Below are 18,374 nucleotides of genomic sequence, written 5' to 3' on the forward strand. Positions count from 1 at the left end.
TCAATGGGTTTCCCACTGACATTTAAGCAATCCTCAGGGTCTCTCCACCCAATCACTTTTTTTGTGGGAATTCAAGCAGGGAGGAAAACCCCGTTTAGGTTGTATTTCAGCTGACAACTTTTGAAAATTTTGAGTGTTTTGTGTAGGTGATACATATCATTTTTGACCACTTGCAGGGTTCTCATAAAACGATTCCTGTTTCGTTGGATCACCTTCCCTTTTTTGTTATGGACAGCTGATATTGCTTATTGTTACTAGCTTGAAGCAAACCCTTTCAAGGAGAAGAAGTCCTGTGTGCTAGGATCTGGAAGCCTACTTTTATTGTAGGCCACGAACCACTGCCTTCCTGCTTTGCACTCCATCCTAGTCTGAGTAAGACAACTTTGGACATGCGTTCTCCTTCTCTTCCCCTATACTTTACAGATATATGTCTCTCTTGAATCTCTTTCTTACCTGAGAGGGGGAGCTGAGAGAAGCAAGGAGCTTTCTGCCGAATGGATCAGGCTGCAGGCTCTGCCAACTCCAGCAGGCAATTAAGTCCCCCTGTTATACTGACATCTGATCTTCTAGAGAAGCTCATTGGCCACCAGGCTCACCACAGTAAGGAGGGAAAGAGCAAGGAAAGAAAGAGGGGTGGGAAAAGGTCAGCCCAAGTATAGGAGCAGCTGAAGGAGCTGTCCTAGATCAAGATGGGAGGGACATGTTTGGCGAGAGTAAAAAATAAAACACCATATAGCTTAGCTTTCTATATTTAAAATCCCATCAGGCCAGCGAAATTTAAACGACAATCAGTTCAAAGGAGCCAGAGGTTGTCATGTATGCCGTGAAGAGCATGGTGATCAGTTGCCTATGATATTTTAAAGCTTGTCTAGTCCCAGAATTGTTCTAACTCCAACAGCACACATAGGGTGCAACTGTAATGCTGGCAGAGAAGGCAGTGGGGCAGAAGGTGTTCCTGGAGTAAGCAGAGGATAACTAAGGGAAGGCCTGTTTAAAGAGGCCTTTCAAGACAGAACTGCAAGACCAGGCAACTGGCTCCATCAGAATAGCTAAGAGGGGATTCAGGTTCTGCCACTTACTTAGTGAAGTTGCTGGCTTGGCCTTGCCAGTCCAAAAAGTTAAAAGAGAAATTAAAAGATTACCCTGAGAGAAGCTTGATATCTGATATAAAGCATCCTCCTCTGATATAACGCATCCTCCAACAACCACAGTATGTGTTCTTGATATATAAGAATAACAACACGTTCAGTCCAATGCAGTCCTTAAGGTTTTGTGACAGACTAAACACCTGGACGGATCTGAAACAACTGCGCATGCAGGTAAAAGTTTTGCAAGTTGTGGTTGGGAAATCTATTGCAGACTGATGGTTGTTGCCCTTTTGACAAAATAATAATAATAATAATAATAATAATAATAATAATAATAATAATAATAATAATTAATAATAATAATTCAAAGATCCTCGCTTGGAAAGAGACCCTTTCAAACGAGGGATGGAAATTGCTAAGGATGGCTTTCGCGATACAGATCTGAAAGGTTGGGTCGGCAGGCTGCTTTCGCGTGAACCAATCACCCAAAAGTCACGACGCGGAGAGGGATGCTGAATGTCGGTTCAAGTCCCTGAAGTTGGTTCAACCCGCAAGAAAGATTAAGCCAAGTGGAAGTTTTACCTCTTTCTGCCTCTAGGGGGCTCGCGGGTCTCAGCTATAAGCGCCCCTCCGTCGCCTCTGAGCTTCCAAAATTCTGCGCCTGCCTTTCCTGGTCCCTTGCTTGTCCCCCCCCCCCCACCTTCTCTCTCCTCTCCCCCCCCCCGCCCGCAATATGCACACCCGATTTGGCAAGTTTCCCTTGCCGGGGAGCCTTCCGCTCTCTCAAAGGGGTCGATCCCTCGGCCAGCCTCTTTCTTCCAGCCTGTGAGAAGGGAGAAAGTCCCTTCGATAAAAGAGCTGCGGGGGCAGGTTTTATTTTTGGGCATCAGCCTGCCTGCCCCCTCCCTGGCTTGGAAAGGAACAGCCCAAGCAAGGATGCACCGACAGGGTTTGAAACCCGCGGAGCCCAGCGCGGCAAGCTGCAGCCTTTAAACCTCCGGCGCTGTTCACCAGGTATAGTAATGCAGAGCAAAGCAAATTCTGGTGTCTCTCTCTCTCTGGCGGTTGGTTGTAGGGGACAAAACCAAACCAAAGCCTTCTCCTCTGAGGCGAAGGGGCAGCCGGGAAGGTCCTGCTGGCGAGGCAAAGGTTTCAAACTATCGAAATCTCGCTCTGTGTAAAGGGGAGCAAAAAAGAAGAAGAAGAAGAAGACCAAAACAAAAACAAAAAACGGGGGTGGGGGGAGGTGGGAAGGCACATTAAGAGAGAGGGAGAGATGGGAAATCGCTTCGTCTTGGATCTGAAACTTTGGGATCTGGGAGTGAGCGTGCAGGTAGCTGGCTCATTCGTGCGCACGATCCTCGCCTGCGCCAGCCGGGTTCGCCTTCTTTTAAACTCTGCCTAAGCAGATGCTCCCCCCCCCCCGTTGCAAACCAGCTGTCGATCAGGCCTTCGGGACTGTATTGCTTGCGGAGTTTTGAGAAGGCAAACTAAAACACTTGTTACACTCAGCTCGGTTAGTGGCTGGCAGCTTATTGCCCAGTGCTATGCAACCTGGAGTCTTTGGTGCTCTCAGAGCTTGGCTGCTTCCTTGCCTTGATGATGTTACCTAGTCAGGTAACGAAAACGTCTGCAAGCAAACAACCAAGCTCAGAGAGGCGCCAAAGGCTCCCCTGGTCTCAGGAACCTCTTTCCGGACCTGGCTTCTTACTAGAATGCTAGACTTCAAAAAAAGTTAGAAAATGTGTAAGGAAACTTTTTAAATCTTGCAGCAGGGATAACCTATTGACTTCCTGATTATATGCATGACGGTAGACAGCATCTGACTTACAAAATGCCTGAACATCTGGCTACCTTTAGATACAATTCTTAGTAATAGTAATAATAATAATAATAATAATAATAATAATAATAATAATAATAATAATAATTTTAAGGAGGTACCTGGTTGATATACATCAAGAAATTACAGCTTTCTGCAATAACTCCAGCAAAGCTACAAAAAACTGCGCTACTCGGAACATCTTACACTTTAAGGAGGTATCTGTTGATACCTAGGATGCTGGCAGCAACCCGTGTCAACCATTAGTGCCAGTCAATTTGAGTGTTCAGTTGACTGAGTTTCATGTTTTATGAATAAAAATTTTATCATCATCATCCAATGCTGTAAGCTTCATTTTAAGGGTTGGAAGAGACAACTGAGAATCGGTTTGAGGTAGTATGGGATGAACTATTAGTCTGCACTCTGTACTTTCTTATAGGCCCTTGGGCTGAAAAAGGGATATCTGCAGGATTGCATCATTTGTTGCATCAAAGAAACAAAAACAATCCCTTCTAGCACCTGCTTAAAAGATTAATCCCCATGAGCATGCCTCAGTTTAAACGGTTGGCTTACAGCTCACTTTTGACTTAGGGGCAGCCCTGTCACTTGTTGCAAGAACAGTTTCACCTGGGAGGTACTCGGGATTGGGGTACAGTGGCAAGATCTTGGGGAACTCAGGGGACATGCTGTCACACTTACTCTGCACCTTCTCAATTAATCAGCTGCCTTCAGATGCAGTGGATAGAGATCCCCTGTTTCTAGTATTGAACAGAGATTCATTCACTTGCATAATCCGTTCCTATGCACTGAAGGGAGAAATGCACTCTTCAATCCAGCAGGAATGGACTAGTTCTGTTCTTATCCAGTTCTTCAGTTTTGTTCATTTCATTCCTTATTGCCTGCTTCCCATGTGTATTCATGATTCAAGTTTCACTTGGCAGCAAAATTTACTACTGGCAGCCAAGGGTAAAATTGAGGTGCCTTGCTATACGGTGATAGTGAGACTTTTACTGTTCTCATCTTCCGACTGATAGTTCTGCTACGTGCTTGACTTTTTCGGGGTGTCTTACAGACCTGTATGTTATGTTAAGGATCATCCTTGTGAACATGCATGACATAAAATGAAGCAGAGTTGTCACAGTAGTGTACCCAGTAAGGTGGATAAGTAATTTTATTTCTTTTATCTAAAGAGGCAAGAACATTTGAAATGATACATGCTTTGAAATTTGGCAAACTGGCCTTGCCCCTCCATTTTCCCTTTTGACTTGTAGACCCTTGGGCTGATAACATCTCTGCATTATCTGATTTTCTGGTACATGTCAGCTATTTAATTTGGAACATCTTTATTTGGACTGCTCATATCACAAGTTTTAGATTCCCCAAAGCAACTGAAATAGTTGGTGAAATTAACTGTTGTTTTAATTCAGTGTTTTTATTCTGACTTATTATGGCCAAATGAACTCAAATCAGCTGAGGAGAAGTAAAAATCATAAAGTACTATATCGGAAATAAAAATTAATACCAAGACATTTACTAAAAAGTCATTTTAAATATATTTCTGAGGCCAAATACAGCAAATGTTCCTGAAATGAATTAATCCTTGTAAGTCTACCCCTTTAGAAAAAATTCTCTACAAATTGCAGTGTAGCTGAGCAGAACCCATCTTTTGTAGCTCAGCAGATAAGGGAATGTAGAAAAATAATTCTGGAAAAAGTGAAATGTTCTAAAGACTACCATGTAGAAGAATACCCCAGCCACAGGGAAGACTCATAGCTTACTAACAAAAGGAAGGCTTTATATATAGAATGCCTCTGATTTAGTCCCTGCCATCTCAAGTTCACAGACTTCGGGCTGTTGGGCCAGGAATGATTTCTGCCTGAAAAATTCCTGTAAAGTCAAAGAAAATACACTGAGCTTGAGAGTTCACTCATTTTTACTAATATAAATAGCTTTCCACTTCATGTACATTCTGGACATCTCATGAAACCAACTAAACAACTATATCACTTCTATGGTAGACCTGCTTTTACGTCACCAACCAAATTCAAAGGGTCCTTTAAAATATTATGCATGATTCATCTACTAGGCCAATATTTATTCATGAGTCTATTAGTCTTCCCAAATCTAATGTCTTCAGGATGCATTAAATGATAAAGCTCACATTATTCTTAATCAGTGGGAAATCTAGCTGAGGTGATGGGTTTTAAAGGGCATGTATCTGACACGGTGTTTCTCAACCTTGGCAGCTTTAAGATAGGTGGACTTCAGTTCCCAGAATTCCCAAGCTAGCTTGCTGACTAGAGAATTCTCAGAGTTGAAATCCACTCATTTTAAAGCTGCCAAGGTTGAGAAACATTGATCTGGTAGATTCTAGGTATCTTGGACAGAAATGCGTATTTGTCTTGTTTCACAGAATTTCCCAAGGCAAAGTCTTAGGTGACTTATACAACATGCAAACTGCTGCTGTCTCTGTTTCGTCTTTCAAGGCTTTCAAGCAAACAAATAAACATATATGTGTTACTTCGTTGTTCAGCATCACAGGTCACATATTCATTGCTTCCTACTGTTAGCATAGAATGAATTTCATCATATTATTACCCAGGATATACGCATCAACCCTAGTAATCATAAACATTTCTTAATTAATTTCTCAAGTAATTTTTAGGGATATGTAATAATGTTCCACTGGTTATTATGGTTATCAATTAGATTTAACATAGCCACCCACTCCAGTGGACACTGGGCAGCTTACAAAATAAAGCATTAAATTAAAAAAAACATAAACAAAACCAGATAGCCTGGATTAAAAATGAACCATTAAAATTAAGAATAAGAGCCATCTCCATTCCTACCCCATCCTCCCCAATACATTAACCCCACGCCTGGGACCAAAGCCAGGTTTTATATCTGTTATGTATACGCTTTTCTATTATCATTTTTCTCCATCCTAACAGTTTCGTGTGCTTTGTTCAGCATGATGGCTTTCATTATAGCAAATAAGATGACATATAGCAATTAAATGTAGGGGACTTCCAAGTAGGATTTTTGAGCTACTGATCTCATTATATACACAGTTTCTGGGAGCTTATGTTGGTTTCTTCTGGGTTTTATTATTGTTTATTTTAAATTGCCACAAAACTAGCACTGCAGCTCTGCAGAGCTTTTGGATTTGCCTCTCATTTCATTTTATCTTCCAGCAACTTTATCCTTCTCTCCTTTAAAAGTCCGGGCACTACAGAATTTCCAGAATCTCAAGGTTAGCAGACTAAAGATAATTTTGGCCTGGCTTCAAACCACTCTTTACAGATTACATTAGAGATTACCAAACACAGCACAGGCATGCTGAATGTCCTGGGCAGCTTAATCCAATGAAGCTAGAAGACACAAGGTTAAGCAGAGATATTTTCTTCCCAGACAGTCCCTTTTCCTTTCATTCCTTTCCATTTTTAAAAAACATTATTGATGTATTCTTTCATTTTCCGTAGTCTTTTACGGCCCAAGCCATCCTATTCTGTAGTTCTTGAGTGTTCTTGAAGGGCAGTTCTACACAGGGCACATTACAATAATCCAACTGGAAGGAGATTAGGGTGTGGATTACTGTGAAGAGAGTATCCTGGTCCAGGAAAGGTTGAAACTGGTGCACAAAATTTTCTGCAAGGGTTTAGCTGCCACCTGTTCCTGAAGCAGAACTGTGAATCTAGGAGAACTCCCCAATTGCAGACCAGCTCTGAGCAGGATAGTGCAGTCCTTTCTTGGCAAAGATGGAATTTCCCTGGAATTATTCTGGCTGTAAAGCTGGAGTCTCTTCCTCCCCATTCAGTCTATAATAGCCTCTAAGCAGTGGGATAGCACTGCTACCACTTCATCGGTTTGGCCTAGGGCTGTGTTGGCAAACCTATGGCACGGGTGCCACAAGTGGCACACAGAGCCCTCTCTGTGGGCACGCGCACCGTCGCCACAGTCCTAGGCCTTCAGCTGGGTTTTATAAAACCTTTTCGCTTTAGGCTGCTGCCACCATGTGCAAGGAAAAAAAGGTTCAATCAATCTATCAATTTATTTTATTTATTTATTTTATTTTAATTCCATTTATATCCTGCCCTTCTCCGAAGACTCAGGGCGGCTTACAAGCTTAGCAGTAGCCTTCATTCTATGTATATGCCTGCTTATTAGGGCTTTCACACACACCCCAAGCGGCATTATTACAAAGTCAGCTTAATTGCCCCCAACAATCTGGGTCCTCATTTTACCTACCTCGGAAGGATGGAAGGCTGAGTCAACCTGCACTAATTGCAGGCAGCTGGTGTTACTTAAGGAGGCATTAGCCCACTGCTCCACCATCAACTTCTTGCAGGGAAAAAATAGTCGCAAAGTTGGAATTGCTTGATTGAACTTTTTAGTCCTATCCAGTCTGCCGTTACCACTGCAGCCATGCCCACCCAATGGGCCACACCCACCCAAAGGGCCACGCCCACCCGATGATACATAAGTGGGTTTTGGGTTGCAGTTTGGGCACTCGGTCTCTAAAAGGTTCACCATCACTGGCCTAGGGACAAAATGTATAGCTGGGTATTATCCATATTTTGTTGCTACTGAAACCTGTGCCAAAAGATGATTAGCCCAGTGGCTTCATGGTAAAAAGGAGTGAAGAAAGGAGAGATCCCTTAAGCACTCCACTAAGTTAAAGTCTCCAGGAAGATGTCACTTGAAGTGAGATTCCATCTCTGCTGCAATGATGAATGAGGCCATGTTAATCCCCAAATATATATATATATATATATATATATATATATATATATATATATATATATATATATATATATATATATATATATATATATATATATATATATATATATATTTGTATATATATTTTTTAAATTTGGAAGTATCCTCCTAAACTAGTGATCTCCAGATCAGTCAGCCTGCAGGTCCCATGATCTTCAATCAGTCTATGCAATGTATATATCTGAAGCTGTTTCAGGGAATAACCCTTTGATCTTTTCTGATGTATCCCAATGAGATAATTCTCCATTCTGCTAGGTTTTATTATTTCTCTTCTAGCATTGTTACTATCTCCAAAATGCAGGAAGCCATTTGGGCTAATTCTGAATTTCATCTTCTGATATTATTGCAATCAGAATAATTTCATAGCTCTACCAAGGGGAAAACTGGTTTCGTTCTGTGGTTGTGTTCCCTACCACTAATCTCAGCGTGTGGAAAATGAGAGGAGCCAACCAGTTCTTTCCCCCCCCCTTTCTATCTGATAGGAAGACACAGAGATTGGCAATACTCAACCCCCCCCCCCGTTAACGCTTTTTAGAATGCATTGTTTGGCATTAGCCTGTTATGTTCCCCATCATCCCCTTCCAAAAAAAGATAACAGTTACTAAATGCGGGAGACACAAGAGTTGCCTCCAAGGCACTACCCCTTTTTCGCATTTCAAAGATCCCACCTATATGAAAGGAAGGGAAAGTCACTTGGAAGAAACTTGAAGGTGGGTTGAAGCAAGTCCCCAGCAATGGGAATACAGATTCCTACAAACTCTCTAGGACTTCAACACTGCAGATGGAAATATTGCCTTTTATACAATTTTAGATGCATAGAAACTGAGCCAGAAATTAACTGAAGCCTGCTCACAGCTGCTGAGCTGCTTTTAGACCAGTGAAAATATCTTAGTCTGAGTGATACTGTGTCTTCCATGAAGGTCACTTACAAGGATGTCCGGATAGCCATCGTAGGTAGCTGCTTAATAAAGATCTTCTGTTGAGGGTCCTGCTGCATTTGAGCAAAAGAAAAATCCAAAACCTCAAAGCTACCCAATTTACATGTGAATGAGACCAAATGATCACAGGCTGTCGACTAACTCCCATTGAAGGAGAATACCGTGTTTCCCCGAAATGGTTTCTGAAATAAGCACTAGGGCTTACTTTCAGGGTAGGGCTTATTATTTTCACGTACAGGAGACGGAGAGCACGGGGGCCGACAGGAAAGGGAGCGCTGCTAGCCCCACTGTCTCCATCCCACCGTCTGCTTGCCCGTGGCTGCAATGAACCAAGCCCTCGACATGCCCCAGTCTCCACCCACCCCGCCTGCTGGCCCTTCTGCTCGTGGGACATTTATCGACCAGGGCAGGCACCAAGTGGCTGCCTGTGCTGCTTCTGGCCTTGCAGGGGCTCTTTGTCCTCCTGGCTGCACTGGTCTGGGCTGCCCTGCTGGGCTGCTCCTGCCTGGCACGAGGCAAGTCAGCCCAGATCTTCCGTTCAACCGCCGGAGCATCCCCAGCCTGCCAGGGCCCTTCGCCAGCAGCCACTGGTGGAACCATGCCACCCACGCCTTCACCTTTGTGCTGCTGAACAGCAGCCTACACGTCTACTCAGTACTGCAGTAGAGGCCAAAAGTGCACATTTGGCCTGAGAGCAGCAGCATCTGCCAGGCCCCAAAGAGTGCCAGGTTCAGCAGATAGCCCGGCGCTTGCAGTACCGAGTAGGCATGCAAGCTGGTGCTCAGCAGCCCAAAGGCGGAGGCACAGGCAGTGCGGTTCCACTGGTAGCCACTGGTGAAGGGGCCTGGCAGGCTGGCAGTGGGGGGGGGGCACTCTGGAGGTCAAACAGAAGATCTGGGACAACTTGCCCCGTGCCAGGCAGAATCATGGCCAGGAGAACAAACAGCCCACTCGAGGCCAGAAGCAGCACAGGCACCTGATTGGTGTCCACTGTGGCCAATAGGTTTCTCAGGAGCAGAAGGACCAGCAGACATGGTGGGCAGAAACTGAGGGATGCCAAGGGCTTGGCCCGTGGGTGCTGCTAGAACAGCAGCAGAGCTGCAACCATAGGCAGGGTGCACAGCAGCCGCATGGCCCATGCAGGGAGCGACTCCACCACCACCTATCAGTCTGGCTGAAGAGCAGCCCGCCCCGGGCACCACCAGCCCCCAACAGCAGCAGGTACAGCAGCCCGGCCTTGTCGCTGGTCAGATGGCAGCTGTGGCAGCTTCTGAAATCAATCCGGGGAAGAATGGACTTACTTTCTTCCCTTGTAGCCCCTTCTGCAGTCCTTTAAGAGCCAAGTGGCAAATGCTTGGGGAAAAGGTAAGGGTGTGTGTGTGAAGAAATCTTCCGTGTCCCCCCCATAGGCACTCCAAACACTCCACACACACACCCCCGGTCTGGGTGATGATCCTATTGCAGCTAGGGCTTATTTTGGGGGGAGGGCTTACTTTCAGGGAAACATGGTATTTGTGGCTCAGGATTGAAATGAAGGGTCCTTGGTGCTGTCACGACGTCCTCTGCCAGGAAACAAAAGCACTCCAAAAGGAACGGGTGACCAGGTTTATTTCTTCTCCAAAGCAAACCGCGGTAAAGTCAGCGTTGAGGCATCCAGCCTCAACGCTCTTTTATCAGGTTACCACGCCCTGACCCCACCCCTCCAAAGCAAATCGGCATCCGCCCGCCTCCCCATAAATGCCCCACCCATCACCTTGCATAGCCACCACCCACCGTGTGCACCGCTGCGGCCCGCCAAGCCCCCTCCCCGGTAAGCCTCCCTCGTGCGCCCCAGTCCGTGCCGGCATTGCGGCTGCGAGCTCCCCCCCCAGTCCTTCTAGGCGCTCAGGGAGTGAGGGTGGCAACACGGGCATAGCCACACACCCCTCCACGTTTTGCTGGGGCGGCCCTGTCTGTCCGTTCGGTCCCGCGTTGCCTCCAGTCTGTTCCTGCCCGGACACCCCCTGCGGCCCAGAGTCCTGCCGCCGAGGTGAGACAGAGGTGCCGATCAGCTGGGCACCGGCCAGCTGTGCGGCGGGGCTGCGACGCGTCCTGCAGGATTCGGGCGAGGCCACGCCCATCGACCGAACGCCCGGGGCCCGACGGAGCTGACGGTCCGGAGGGGGTGCGCCGATCAACCGGGCGCCGGCCAGCTGTTCGGCGGAGCCGCAGCGCGCTCCGCGGTGTTCGGGCAACGCCACGCCCATCCTACCGGCGTCCAGCTGGTCGGCGGAGCCTTGGCGCGCCTCACGGCGTTCGGGCAACGCCACGCCCATCTCGGTAGGGTCTGGGGCTTGACAGGGAGACTGCCGGCGATCCGGAGGGAGCGCGCCGGTCAGCTGGGCGCCGGCCAGCTGTTCGGCGGAGCCGTGGCGCGCTCCGCGGTGTTCGGGCGAAGCCACGCCCATCACAGCCGGTTTCGGGACTTGCCGGTGGCAGTGTCGAGGCCCGAGCGGGCGGCGGACCGGCGGGGCTTGACAGGTGCTCTCTGAGTTTGATTGTTTTCTTGCAGGCATTTCATTAACCAAACTAGGTAACATCATCAGTGCTAATCTAATGGACTAATGTAATCTAATATTGACTAAGCTGGAGCTGATGCTGCTAATGCTATCATATCAAATGGAATCTTTGATTAAAACAATCAGTAGTAGACATAGAGAAGGATTTCTAACTGAGACTTTGGAGAGCCACCAATAACCCAAACACTAAGATTAATACTAAGCTGATGAGCCCATAATCGGACAGTTCCAGATATTTTGTTTTGCGGTGACTTTTGTAAAGAAGCTCTATTAAATTAATTGACATGTAAGAATCTACCTCCACTAAAGGATCTGACTCATAATGCCTGGTATTCCTCAATTCCATCTTTAGTTTCTTATTTCACACATTCTAGGATAACTAACCAGGGAGAACTCTTAACAGTAATAATGCATCACTTTATGACCCTAACATTATTTTAAAAATAATGTTTGAATTCCTGGCACATTTCAGATTTCCAAGTTCTACCTGAAGCTGGTAAAATGCTTTTACCAAAGCATTTGGGGAGTGTTTTCTGACTCAATGCAAAATTAAAAAGTGCAGGCATATAGAAAATTAAGGTTCCCCCCCACACACACACATAATAAGAGAAATAAGATTTGGAACCGAATTATGATGTACTTTGGTTAAATATACAGGAAAAGAGTAGACCAATTCACACATCTGTTTTGGCACATCCTATTTTAAGAAAAAAAGAAGTGATTTTATAAAACTTTACAGAGACAAGAATTGAGTTCCAGTTTCTTGGCGACACAATGATTAAGTGGACTGTCGCAGGTAAACTCTCCCCATAGCCTGGAGAGGTGGAGTATACTCAATTAAAAAACATACTAGAAGCTAAATATATATATATATACAAAAATGGAAAACTAGAAAATACTAAAAATGAAAGCATATATAAAAGTCTATAAACATCTGAAAGAAAGGATAAGAGCATTAGAGGTTGTAGGGGAGCATAGAAGGTTAACATCTGGAGGACTATCAAATCATAGAGCGCTCTAATATGATGTACTAGGACTAGGTGTTCATTAAGATTAGTTTATGGGATAGGTCATCTGGTGAATTTAAAGTGCTACTGTGCAGATGCTCCCAACACAGGGCTGGTATTTGAAAGCAGCAAGGAGATATAGATTTGTCCTGAGTGCCCTGGGCATTTGTGCAGTAATGGGAAGGTGAGATTAGTACAGACGTTTCTGTAGAGCAGGCATTGGAGAAGCATATATTCTGTTGTATCCATGTGTCCAGAGTCACAGGGACATTGTCTCTCTGGGTAGGGAATCTTCCTGTATCAGCCTTTAAGGACAGCTGAGGGGATGGCATGACATGATGCCAAAATACAGGCCCTCTTGTCTACAGGTATTTCAAGTCTAGTTTGGTATGCCATAGAGGAGGCAGAGTACCTTTGCATTCAGTAGCAATGAAGGTTAGAGTTCTATCTAGATACAATTGGCACTCTGTACTTGCTGCACAGTTTAATGAATACTTTGGCCTGACCACATCCCATGCTGGAAAGAAGCCCAGGGGTGGGATTGCCTGTTTCCATGCAGATTGAAAATCATTACTCCTGGTTAATGAAGCAAGGCCAAGGGGGAAAAAAAGAATAGCCTGGGCCAATAGGTGAGTGTGGTCACCCACACTCTAGCCTCCATTCTCCTGAAGCCTCTCTCTACCGGTAGTTGCAGGGTGTCCTTAGACACAGACACATTTTGGGACTTGAAGGGCTGATTTTAGAAATTTGTGTTGTACAAGTTCTAAAGAAGCAAAAAGCTATCGGCTTAGCTTCAAATAACTTGAAGGCTGTAGGTATACAGTGGCCACCTCTTGTCTTAAGAATGGCAGATGAGCTCCTCTGTGCATTTTCAGCAGTGCAGTCCCTGTGGATTTCCCTACTGCCACCAGAATGAAGGACTACCCCCAGGTATTTCAGGTAGGAGAGACCTGTTCAATCTTGTGGCCATCCGTGCTCCAGAAATAGCTCTTGGAGCTTTTGGCAAATGTCATAATTTTAGTTTTCTGATAATGAGTTCTAGTATATTCAGATTTGGGGGTGTGATGGTTCAGCGGTTAAAGGCGCTAGGTTTGTAAGCTGGCAGACCAGGTTCAAGTCCAGCTCCTTCCCCACCTAGCAGCTCAAAACCATGCAAATGTGAGTAGATAAATGGGTACCACTTCAATGGGAAAGTAACAGTGTTCTGTGTGCCCCGGCATATAGTCATGCTGGCCACATGACCACAGAAATGTCTTCAGACAATGCTGGTTCCCTCGGCTAAGAAAATGAAGATGAGCACTGCCACCTCGTCAGACAGGACTGGACAGGGGAAACCTTTACCTTATCTTTTTACATTCAGATTATCATATTTTGAATTAATACATTGGATAGTGAACAAACTACTTATCCTAACACAGAATTCTTCCCTCCTTGAGCAAAAAAGCTACTCCATTAGCAGTATTTCCCATTTGGAGAGTTATGGAAAGCTAGAACAAATAAGAGTTATCTAAAGTTTCATCGACATCCTGGCTTGCTCTGAAAATGATAAGTATACCTTCCCAAGTCAGGCTAAATGAGAAACATTATCTATTAAGCCATCTGTTTTATATACATACAATAAGACTGTCTTATGGGTAGGAAGTCATTTATATGTGTTTAGTAAGTCCATACAGGTTTTCCATCTTAGTTCTTTACCTTCAATTTACAGGCTTTGAAGTTCTTTACCTTCAATTTACCTTCAATTTACAGTACTACTCAGAACACTCCAGTCAGTAAAAGTAAAATAATTGGATATGTAATATTGTATTACACGAAGAATGATTCAAAGGGAGAAAGATATTCTTCATATGTTTGGAAATATAGGTTCTTGCTAAAAGAGAAGATTGAGATCTTGAGAAAACGGATTTGCAGAATATTATGAGAAAGCTAAATAACTGAGAAATGAGATCAGCACACTTCAAAAATGTTGAAAACCTGCATCAGCTATAGCATGAAATCATCCCCTTCTCCTAAAAAATATAATAAATATTAAATACATAGGCGAAGATTTTACCATCCTTATTTAAGGGCTTTTTCAGTTCATTTTTTAAGCTACCAAAGTTTTCCAACCTTATCGAACATAGAATATATTTAACAATGTAAAATAAAACATTTACCTTGGTTATGGTCCTCAGAAGTGCATATACATTGTAAATTGGATTAGTTCCCAGGTAATAGATAAAACATCTTTACAGAGGGTTCAAGTGAAAAATTAGTGTAGCTGATTTCTAAGTATGTTAAGTAGTTAATTGAAGTCTGGCAATTTTAATGAAATTTTGTTGATATAAACCTCATACCAAGACTGAGAAGCATTTAATCCAGTGTGTAGGCTGTAATTCTTTCCAATTACAATGTTTTTAGATATTGCGTGTAATTTCAATTTTCCTAGAAATTTTGGGGATGGGGATGAGGGGTGGGGGTGGAATCAGAAATTTTTAAAGCTGAGCTGGGTGGGTGAAAGATACTATTTTAAGCCAGGAGAAATTTGAGATAAACTTAGTGGTGTTTTTTTTAAAAAAAAACCAACCCTAATACTTTTATTAACAAAATTAACCCATTTTGTTAATTATGCATGCAAATTTTCCTGCTTCTAATAAACATCTTTACAGTAATTTGGAATATACTTCAAATTCAGAGTTGAGCAAATGGAGAATTGTCAAAGATTTGAAGATAATGGTTTAATAAGACATGGTGACCCTCCCATTCTATGATTAATTTGATTTTGAATTAGCATGTTGTATTATTTGTAAACCATGATCCATGTTTGGTAGGCTGAGCAATTAAGCCTCTTGTTTTTGTTTTTGTTTTTTGTTTTAATTCAATAAACCAATTAAACCACAGCCCCTCATGTTTGGACTCAGTGTAACTGACACTATAGGACTCATTTGTATTTTACAGAATTTTTATTAAATTGTTAGCGAACATTCCAGATCACACAAAAAATTAACAGATGAAAGCAAAAGGAAAATGAAAGATACAAAAAAGAACTGTTTTCTAAATGCAAGTCTTAGGAGAAGCAGGATATAATGGCCCTTTTTTTTTAACCCACAGGGTGGCAAATACTATTTGTAATAGAGAGGCAAAGAGATGCATTGATATTTCCAGGAATGGATCTATTCAACTAGGTCAAAAGGTATCAGCAGCCTTTGGGAGGGAAGGTGAAGGATTGTCCTGTGGTTTGACTGGTCCTTAGGAGCTACCATTCCTCTTGTTAAATGCACCACAGTAAGAACTACACCTCAATTACCCCATGTCTCCTTCAAGGCAAGAATTATTTAGATGAGAAAGGTCAAATGGTACATTGGCTCTCCACTCATGCTCAGGATAATTGCCTGCACTTACTCTCTAGCCTTTTTTTCTTTTTGAGAGAGAGAGGGAGGGAGGGAGAGAGAGAGAGAGAGAGAGAGAGAATATTTCAAGAGACAGTGCAGTGTTCCAGTTTCAATGTCTACCTCCGAGAGGAGTATAGATCTTAAGGGAATAAAGGCTCTAGTTTGTTCACATGATTAAGTCATCAGAAGAAAAAAATAAAGCAAAGCAAGCCAAGATGGCTCTTACTTTGTGATTAGGATAGGCACTTTGGGAGAAGGTATTTCCTGAAGTGCTTTTTAGCCAGAGAACCATAACTGTAACAAGTCAGGTCTCGCCACAAAAACCATCTTTGAAATCTTCATTCCAAAAAGAATACTGAGGGCAATGTTTAAATAGAGTGGCACTAAACAGTCTTAAGTTTAGAATTCTGTGGAATTGCTTTCATGTTTGAAACTTAAGAATGGTATTAAGAAGTTATGTTCCCACCTACAAAACATCATCTTACGGTCAAGAATAGGCATTCTGGTATCTCTTGTCATTTGATAAGCTTGAGTAATACAAGAATCCTTAGCATCAGCTACGGTTCTTACCCCTCAATGTTATTTCAATAATTACTTTCGTTCACATTCTCAGATCTCAGAAATCTACACTAGCTATCTTGAACCTGAAGATTCCTCCCTCCTTACCAAGGGTGTAAAAAGAGAGATGGGGGGGGGAGTTTTTCCTTTTTCTCCTAGTCAAGGCTAGGAATTCAGTTTAAAAAAAAAGAAAAGAAAAACTCAATATAGCACACATTTTTAATTTCTCAAAATAAAAATCTGATTTGAAAGGGTTTCAAATTTATTATTGCTTCTTGAGTTGATGCCAAGTCCAAGTTCCAATGAAGCCAGCTTGGAGAAATGCTTCCATATGTGAAGAAATCAATAGCTGATTTTAAAGCAGATTGCCAGTTTGAGCTAGGAGGGAAGAAATCCTTTCACTACAGTTTCCTTATAGCCAGGGAAACATCAGAGTTGCATGAAGTATTTTCTTGGGTGTCCAAGCTGGGCTGCAAAGAGGGGGGGAAAAATACACACGTTAAAATGGCATCACATACTTGTAATTAAAATGAATTTCCCCAAGGCAATGCCCAGTAGCATGAGAAGAATTTATTAATGCAAATGCTGATTGTAACTATCATGTATACTTTCCTGATCGAAGAGGGCAGACTAACTATCAAAACACAGGATTAGATACCACAATCATTAGACTATGAAAGGTAGTATCCTTGTAACCAGGTAGGGTAAGAACTTTGCTCAGCTGAAAATAAAATTGCATGCTCAATTGTTGGTATGAATGCATTTTCCTACAATTGTGCTGTCTTTGATGACACTTTTTCCTTATTGTCAGTATTGCATTTAATGACTGACAAATGGGATGGGGACTCTCTACATGCACAAATAAAATAGTTTTGTTTGGCTGTGACAAATTCTGTGACAAATTCTGTGTTTTGTTTGGCTGTGACAAATTCTGTGACAAATTCTGTGTCAAATTCTTTGACACATTCTGTGTCAAAGCTACCAATTCACTTCCAGCTAAAAGTACCAGCTCATTATCTTGAAGGCCCTCTTCAGATCTAGATCTCCATCCAGAAAAATCTTAATAAGTTATCATCTCAAGAGGTTTACCTAAAATTGTTATGAGTTCATCTGGTGAGGACGCAGATTCTTCCTCTGGTGCTACTGCTCTTAAGAATGGACTCCCTCTGACTTTGAGCAGGCCTAATCTCATTATCAGCTTTTAGGGTGATTAGGACAAAATTAGCACATAATTGAGTAGAGGCTTTTAATTGCTGATTCTTTCAATTCTCACCATATTTGATTTACCTAATTTCTATGTTAGCAATTGTTCATACTCACACTTAAATTGCTTTCTCTTGTAAACTGTTAAAAGCCTTTAGTCATGGGCATACCAAGCTGAAAAAATGCATGCATTAATTACTTTGTGTATAGCAGTTAGGAGCTGATGTGCACTCTTACTGAGTACAAGAGGTAGGAATAAAGTGTTTTGAAAGCTGCCATATCAAGGTATATCACTGGCCTATCTAATCCAGTTTTATCTGTACCATTGGCTACTTCCAATCCCATCAGCCTCAGTATAACCAACATACTGCAGAATAATATAGATTCCTGGTCTGTACTGACAGGAAACACTTTGCCAGTATCAAATACTGCTTTAGCTGGATGAAAGGGTTCAAGCAACCATTCTAAAACCAACCCATGGATGCAGATGCCCCATTTTTTTAGATGAACCCCCTTTCAGGTGCACCATTTCTTTCCTGAAATTCAGCTATACTGAAGTTAATATTTTCTAGTAAGGAAAAAAAGTTGAGGAAATGTAAGAACCTTGGGAGAGAATGACTAGTGAGGTTGGTGTTCTAGGTGAGGAATACTAATTTCACAAAAGCTGAGTTTACTAAGTTAAGAAGAAAAGTGCATGAAGGATTCCATCCTGAAGTGAAAAAACAGTTCAGGAAGGCTGGAAGGAAAAGATCATGATTAAAGTCCAAACAGAAAGATGGGAGACAGTTGATGAGACCAATGTGGTTGGCATAGAATGTTCTCATAAACTGAAAAACAAAAAGGATATGTTTTAAAAATGGTAACAAGGATATTTAAGAGGAGCAAAATATCAGCAAATAATCTGAAAGAATAGGATTAGGAAACCTAGGGTTCAGAATTAACTGAGGTTTGCAATGAAGCCTAAAATAGCAGATAGGGATTTTTTGGTGCATGCAGAACAAGAGGAAAGCCAAGGAAAAGTTTGATCTGCTACTTGACGATGAT

The 18,374-nt window shown here is 42.8% G+C and overlaps 2 protein-coding genes across 3 annotated transcripts in view; one reads left to right on the forward strand and one right to left on the reverse strand.

Annotated features, from left to right (window-relative positions):
* Positions 1-1,897: 1,897 nt before the first annotated feature.
* Positions 1,898-18,374, forward strand: part of PRR33 (proline rich 33) — a 30,991-nt gene continuing 14,514 nt past the window's right edge. Inside the window, exon 1 of one of the 2 annotated variants that reach the window (XM_083348470.1) lies at positions 1,898-2,102. The gene's annotated coding sequence lies outside the window, so the exon portion shown is untranslated. The remainder of the gene's footprint in view (positions 2,103-18,374) is intronic. The other variant, XM_083348469.1, reaches the window with a different exon arrangement.
* Positions 15,031-18,374, reverse strand: part of LSP1 (lymphocyte specific protein 1) — a 110,440-nt gene continuing 107,096 nt past the window's right edge. Inside the window, exon 11 of the mRNA XM_083359093.1 lies at positions 15,031-16,597. The gene's annotated coding sequence lies outside the window, so the exon portion shown is untranslated. The remainder of the gene's footprint in view (positions 16,598-18,374) is intronic.

Source organism: Vipera ursinii, assembly GCF_947247035.1.
Source record: "Vipera ursinii genome assembly, chromosome: 1".
Taxonomy (NCBI): domain Eukaryota; kingdom Metazoa; phylum Chordata; class Lepidosauria; order Squamata; family Viperidae; genus Vipera; species Vipera ursinii.